Source organism: Salmo salar, chromosome 09 (genome assembly GCF_965601325.2).
Source record: "Salmo salar chromosome 09, fSalSal1, whole genome shotgun sequence".
NCBI classification, from domain to species: Eukaryota; Metazoa; Chordata; class Actinopteri; order Salmoniformes; family Salmonidae; genus Salmo; species Salmo salar.
Window position 1 is genome coordinate 154,033,564 of NC_138299.1, and position 7,191 is coordinate 154,040,754.

Sequence of the window (7,191 nt, forward strand, 5' to 3'; positions counted from 1 at the left end):
TTAGCATGGCTGAAAACTGTTGAACTGATTTAAGAAGCAATAAAACTGGCCTTATTTTGACTAGTTGAGTATCTGGAGCATCAGCATTTCTGGGTTTGATTACAGGCTCAAAATAGCCAGGAACAAAGAACTTTCTTTTGAAACTCATCAGTCTATTCTTGTTCTGAGAAATTAAGGCTATTCAGTGTGAGAAATTGCCAAGCAACTGAAGATCTCGTTAAACACTGTGTTTTACTCCCTTCACAGAATAGCGCAAACTGGCTCTAACCAGAATATAAAGAGGAGTGGGAGGCCCCGGTGCACAACTGAGCAAAAGGACAAGTACATTTGAGTGTCTTCGGGCCACCGGGGCCTCCCACTCCTCTTTCAAACGATTCCATTTTTGATAAACTCCCATATCTATTGGGTGAAATAGCACAATGTGCCATCACAGCAGCAAGATTTGTGACATGTTTCCACAAGAAAAGGGCGACCAATGAAGAACAAACACCACTGTAAATAAAACCCATATTTATGTTCATTTATTTTTACTTTTTTACTATAACTATTTGCACATAATATGACATTTGAAATGTCTTTATTCTTTTGGAACTTTTATAAGTGTTATGTTTACTGTAATTTCAATTTTATTTTATTGGTTATTTCACTTTTGTTTATTATCTATTTCACTTGCTTTGGCAATGTAAACATATGTTTCCCAATAAACCAATAAAGACCAATAATGCCAATAAAGAACCTTAAATTGAATAGAGAAGGAGAGAGAGGGAGAGAGAGAGAGAGAGATGTAGACAGAGTGACGAGGGGAATATGGATTTGCAGTCTCATAAGAGGCTCTCTTTATCCATTCCCCTAGGGACGATGAGAAGACAGGCAGCTCTCTTTCCCTCTCTCTACCCTTCTCCGCCCCTCTCTTTCTCCCTAACCCTTATCCTCTACTAAAAGGTTGTGTGTGTCCCTGTCATCCTACTTTATCTCTCTCTCTCCTCTTCCTCGTTTTCCCCTCCCAGACCTGTCTCTGTCCCCTGTCCTCTCTCTCTCCTCTTCCTCCCCTTCCCCCCTCCCAGACCTGTCTCAGTCCCCTGTCCTATCTCTCTCCTCTTCCTCCCTTTCCCACACCCAGAACTGTCTCAGTCCCCTGAGAGAGAGAGAGAGAGAGAGAGAGAGAGAGAGAGAGAGAGGTTGGAGGAGGGGGGGAGGGTAAGAGAGGTAGAGATCGATAGAAGTAGAGAGGACATGTAGAGAGGAGGGAAATACCCTGCTGAGCATTGAAGTTGAGAGAACGTGTTGATGTTTTAAACCTGCTACAAAAATATATGCCCTCAATTTCCTTAAGATTGTATGCAGAGAAAATGCAGTGTGTGTCTGTGTGTGTGTGCGTGCAAGTGTGTGCTTTTGTAGCCAATGTGAAATAGCTAGCTAGTTAGCAGTGCACGCTAGCCTCCTTCACTCATGGTGCCAAACACACCCTCATATAACTGACTATCCTACCGGGCCTTGACTTTGGCGATGTCATTTACAAAATAGCCTCCAACACTCTACTCAGCAAACTGGATGAAGTCTATCACAGTGCCATCCGTTTTGTCACCAAAGCCTCATATACTACCCACCACTGCGACCTGTATGCTCTTGTTGGCTGGCCCTCACTACATATTCGTCGCCAAACCCACTGGCTCCAGGTCATCTATAAGTCTTTGCTAGGTAAAGCCCTGCCTTATCTCAGCTCACTGGTCACCATAGCAACACCCACCCATAGCATGCGCTCCAGCAGGTATATTTTACTGGTCATCCACAAAGCCAACACTTCCTTTGGCCGCCTTTCCTACCAGTTCTCTGCTGCAAATGACTGGAACTAATTGCAAAAATCACTGAAGATGGAGTCTCAGACAGCATCAGCTTCAGCTGTCTGAGCAGCTTACCGATCGCTGTACCTGTACACAGCCAATCTGTAAATAGCACACCCAACTACCTCATCCCCATATTGTTACTTATCCTCTTGCTCTTTTGCACCCCAGTATCTCTACTTGCACATCATCATCTGCACATCTATCACTCCAGTGTTAATGCTAAATTGCAATTATTTTGCCTTTATATCCTATTTATTGATTACCTCTCTACTCTTCTACATTTGCACACACTGTACATAGATTTTTCTGTTGTGTTATTGACTGTACATTTGTTTATGTGTAACTCTGTGTTGTTTTTTGTGTCGCACTGCTTTGCTTTATCTTGGCCAGGCCTCAGTTGTAAATGAGAACGTGTTCTCAACTGGCCTACCAGGTAGGTGAAATAAATACAATCAAAAGACCGCTAGTAGTGTTCAATCGGTGACGTTACTTGCTCTGAGACCTTGAAGCAGTTGTTTCCGTTGCGGCTTTGGTGGAGTGTTAGGTAATGATGCTTCATTGGTGACAGTTGTCAATGTGTTCAAAGGTTCCCACGTTGAAAGGTTCCCAGGTTCCCAGGTCCAAAGGTTCCCAGGTTCCCAGGATCAAAGGTTCTTATGTTCCCAGGTTTAAAGGTTCCCAGGTTTCCAGGTTCAAACGTTCCCAGGTTCAAAGTTTCCAAGGTTCCCAGGTTAAGGCAAGGAGAGGGACATGATTGTTTGTGTGTGTGTTCTGAGAGTGTGGGAGATCGCATCATGCCCTTGGCAGCCTGGAGGCAAGAGCAGAAAGTCTCAGCTGAACCAGTCAGAGCTCGAAGACATGTCTGTGAGTGCGGCCTACCCTTTGCGAACACAAAAACGAATTCATAAAATCTCTATGTCTCTCTCTCTGACTCTGTCTCTTTCCCTTTGTCTTTCTCTCTCTCTCTCTCTCTCTCTCTCTCTGTCTAGCTTTCTCTCTGGCATTGTTCCCTCTCTCGCTCTCTCGCTCTCTCTCTCTGTATTTGTCAGTCAAGAAAGTATCACAATGAAATGCCTCTATAGTTTAGACACAGAACCCTTGCAATCTTAGTCAGTTAATGCATGTACTTGATGACAAAGATTTCATGTCTTTTAGAAGTAAACTCTGAAATATAAATGGATGAGTAAGTGGATTGATTGAACTCCCAGAAGCGTGGAGCTATGGAGTCAGAGAGTAGAGTAGTTTGGACAAGCTGGAAGAGACAGAGGGAGTACTTGGCAGACAAAAGCAAGAACTTTCTATGACTCCAGGCACTACCCAGGAGTCAGTGGGAGTCAGGAGTAGCCCTGAGGGGACGTTTTCATTCGCTGTGGGCGAAGTGAGGGGCTGGCCCAGAGTGGGCTAGGGTCAGCATTCTACTGCACGATTGGCCGAGAGCTCTGACATTCTGTGATGAGTCAGCGTCGCCCACGGCAATGGCGTGCCTCATATTCTGGGATGGCGGAAGCGGTTGGCAAGGCGGCATGTGTGTGTTTGTGTGTGATTGAGAGAAAGAAAGAGAGAGAGAGAGAGAGATAGAGAGACAGAGAGAGCTGTAAAGGTTAGAAAGTAGAGGGAGTACATTTTCTGATGTGGTTTCCCATCCTGTGTTCTTTGCAGGGTTGGGGAGTAACGGATAACATGTAATCATTTACATGTAAAGGATTACAAAAAATGGTACCTGTAATCCGTCAAGTTACCAGCAAAAATATTTTAATCATATTACAGATACTTTCCAAAAACTAGATGATTACTTCAAGGATTACTTTTAAATTCAGAAAGGATGTTTGCGAAAAAAAATCTTCGACACTTGTATGACGTTCAAATCGGCATTGTAAAAAGGTGCGAGTTTCAGTTTGTGGGAACTCCTTCAAGACTGTTGGAAAAGCATTCCAGGTGAAGTTGGTTGAGAGAATGCCAAGAGTGTGCAAAGCTGTCATCAAGTCAAAGGTTGGCTACCTTGAAGAATCTAAAGTATAAAATAGATTTTGATTTGTTTAACACTTTTTTTGTTACTACATGATTCCATATGTATTATTTCATAGTTTCGATGTCTTCACTATTATTCTACTGTAGAAAATAGTACAAATAAAGTAAAACTCTTGAATGAGTAGGTGTCTCCAAACTTTTGACTGGTACTGTATATATCAATTGATTCTTGAAGAATGTAACTTATAAATGCCTCATGAGCTTAGTTCCACTGTCACAAAATATAAGATTGTCTTCCTCCAATGTTTGTAAACATTGTAAATATAAACAAACACTGTATAGCCTCATAACATTGTGAAAACAATATTTTTTATACAAAGGATGGTCAGTCCTTGCATCTATAGCTCTGTCTATTAATCTTAGAGTGGTTACATTTCTGAAGGCCCTCCCTCAGCTTTTTACAAAAATAGGTGGCAGGGAGATAGTTTTGTTATTGTTTCGTCTGTGGAATTGCACTTTAAACAGCTGCATATTATCAAGATATCAAAGTGTTGTGAACAAAAATGTAAACAATAGGCCTATTACAAATGCAAAATATGGCGTTCATTTGTCACATGTAAATGTAGCACTTCTCAGTAGTGCTCAAAGCATGCAATTCCATGAGCACAGCATTTATTTTTCAACTTGAATCAACGAGCCCAATCATTCCTCCTTGACAACAAAACCACAAACAACAGAGTAGGGCTGGCTAATAAGTCCTTAGTTTTGGGGTCATGCTCAGGTAAAACAATTTGGCTATCTATACATCCATATTTCCAAGTCCTATTCTTGAAGATCAAGGGGCATAACATTTATTGGAATGACTGGAAATCTTATTTTTAATTTTTTTTACCCCTTTTTCTCCCTCATTTTGTGTTATCCAATTGGTAGTTACAGTCTTGTCTCATCGCTGCAACTCCCGTACGGACTTGGGTGAGGCGAATGTCGAGAGAGGTGCATCCCCCGAAACACAACCCAACCGCACTGCTCCTTGGCAATACCCATTAACCCGGAAGCCAGCCGCACCAATGTGTCCAAGGAAACACTTACACCTGGCGACCGCGTCAGCGTGCACTGCGCCCGGGCCGCCACAGGAGTTGCTAGTGTGCGATGAGACAAGTACATCCCTGCCGGCCAAACCCTCCACTAACCCGGACGATGCTGGCCCAATTGTGCGCCGCCCCATGGGTCTCCCGGTCGCGGCCGGCTGCGACAGAGCCTGGACTCAAACCCAGAATCTCTAGTGGCACAGATAGCACTGTGATGCAGTGCCTTAGACCACTGCGCCACTCGGGAGGCTCATGACTGGAATTCTGATAGACTTTGGTTTTTAATGTAAAGATATAATATAATCATATTATTATATGTAGTAGAAAGCAATGGGTTAGAAGAAGCCTACATAACCAAGTAAAATTGAACGTCCATATATGGCCAGCTATGTAAACTTTAACATTGACTTATCCTGCAATAGATCTCGTTCAATGGGTGTCATACAATTGTGTATTCTTCTAATGCCTCTTAAGGGGAAAGTAATCTAAAAGTAACAGAATGTAATCAGATTACATTACTGAGTTTAGGTAAACCAAAAGTTACATGACTGATTACAATTTGGAAAGGTAACTACTTACTGTGACATATTACATTTAGAAAGTTACATACACAACCCTGGTTCGTTGTATGTTCTTTATTATAAACTGTGTGGTTCCAGACCTGAATGCTGATTGGCTGACAGCCGTGGTATATCAGACCGTATACCACACCACCTTGTGCCTTGTTGATTAATTAGAAGGTAGGATCAGTGGATGTGTGTCAGTATAAGACAGGATTCCTTTATATGGTAAAGAAAAAAGACTATGTGAAAGTACCTTATGCTGGTAGAACACACTGGCCATGTGTATGTGCCAATATGTATTATCAAAGACTGTTACATGTGCAGAGACAGACAGAGAGACAGAGAGAAGGGGTGGGGGGAAAAGAGAGATAGACAGAGAGAAGTGTTGGGGAAGAGATAGAGAGACAGAGGGAAGGGGTGGGGTGAGAGAGAGAGAGAGAGAGAGACAGAGAGAAGGGGTGGGGGAAGAGCGAAAGACAGAGAGAGACACAAGCAACCAACCAGTAGTTTATGTAAAGAGACAGACATAAAACTCATCCTGAAGGATTGCATGGTCTCGGCCAGCGCATCTCTGATTAATATTCAGAAAATGTTCATCCCATCTTTACAGGTCAGATGGTGCTCCTCCGCACAGAGGAGGTGGATGCTGTGTTAGTCTGACTGAGCAATCAGGACCTCACGCTGAATTAATGCTGCTGCACACATATCCTGCACTCCCCCCGTCCTCGCGTCAACCTGAACATCTCAGCTACAAACTTTTGACTTTAAAAAGACAAAACCAACAAAACCTATTCAGTGGTGCATCAGTTACATCACTACGTCAGTACATCAGTGACATCACTACGTCAGTACATCAGTTACATCACTACGTCAGTACATCAGTTACATCACTACGTCAGTACATCAGTGACATCACTACGTCAGTACATCAGTGACATCACTACGTCAGTACATCAGTGACATCACTACGTCAGTACATCAGTGACATCACTACGTCAGTACATCAGTGACATCACTACGTCAGTACATCAGTTACATCACTACGTCAGTACATCAGTTACATTACTACATCAGTTACATCAGTTACATCACTATGTCAGTACATCAGTTACATCACTACGTCAGTACATCAGTACATCAGTTACATCACTACATCAGTACATCAGTTACATCAGTTACATCACTACATCACTACATCAGTTACATCAGTACATCAGTTACATCAGTTACATCACTACATCAGTTACATCACTACATCAGTTACATCACTACATCAGTTACATCAGTTACATCACTACATCAGTACATCAGTTACATCAGTTACATCACTACATCAGTTACATCACTACATCAGTACATCAGTTACATCAGTTACATCACTACATCAGTTACATCACTACATCAGTTACATCACTACATCAGTACATCAGTTACATCACTACATCAGTACATCAGTTACATCAGTTACATTTACATTTAAGTCATTTAGCAGACGCTCTTATCCAGAGCGACTTACAAATTGGTGCATTCACCTTATAATATCCATCACTAAATCACTAACATCACTACATCAGTACATCAGTTACATCAATTACATCACTACATCAGTACATTAGTTACATCAGTACATCAGTTACATAACTTCATCAGTTACATCACTACATCAGTACATCAGTTACATCACTAAATCAGTTACATCAGTTACATCACTACATCAGTACATCAGTT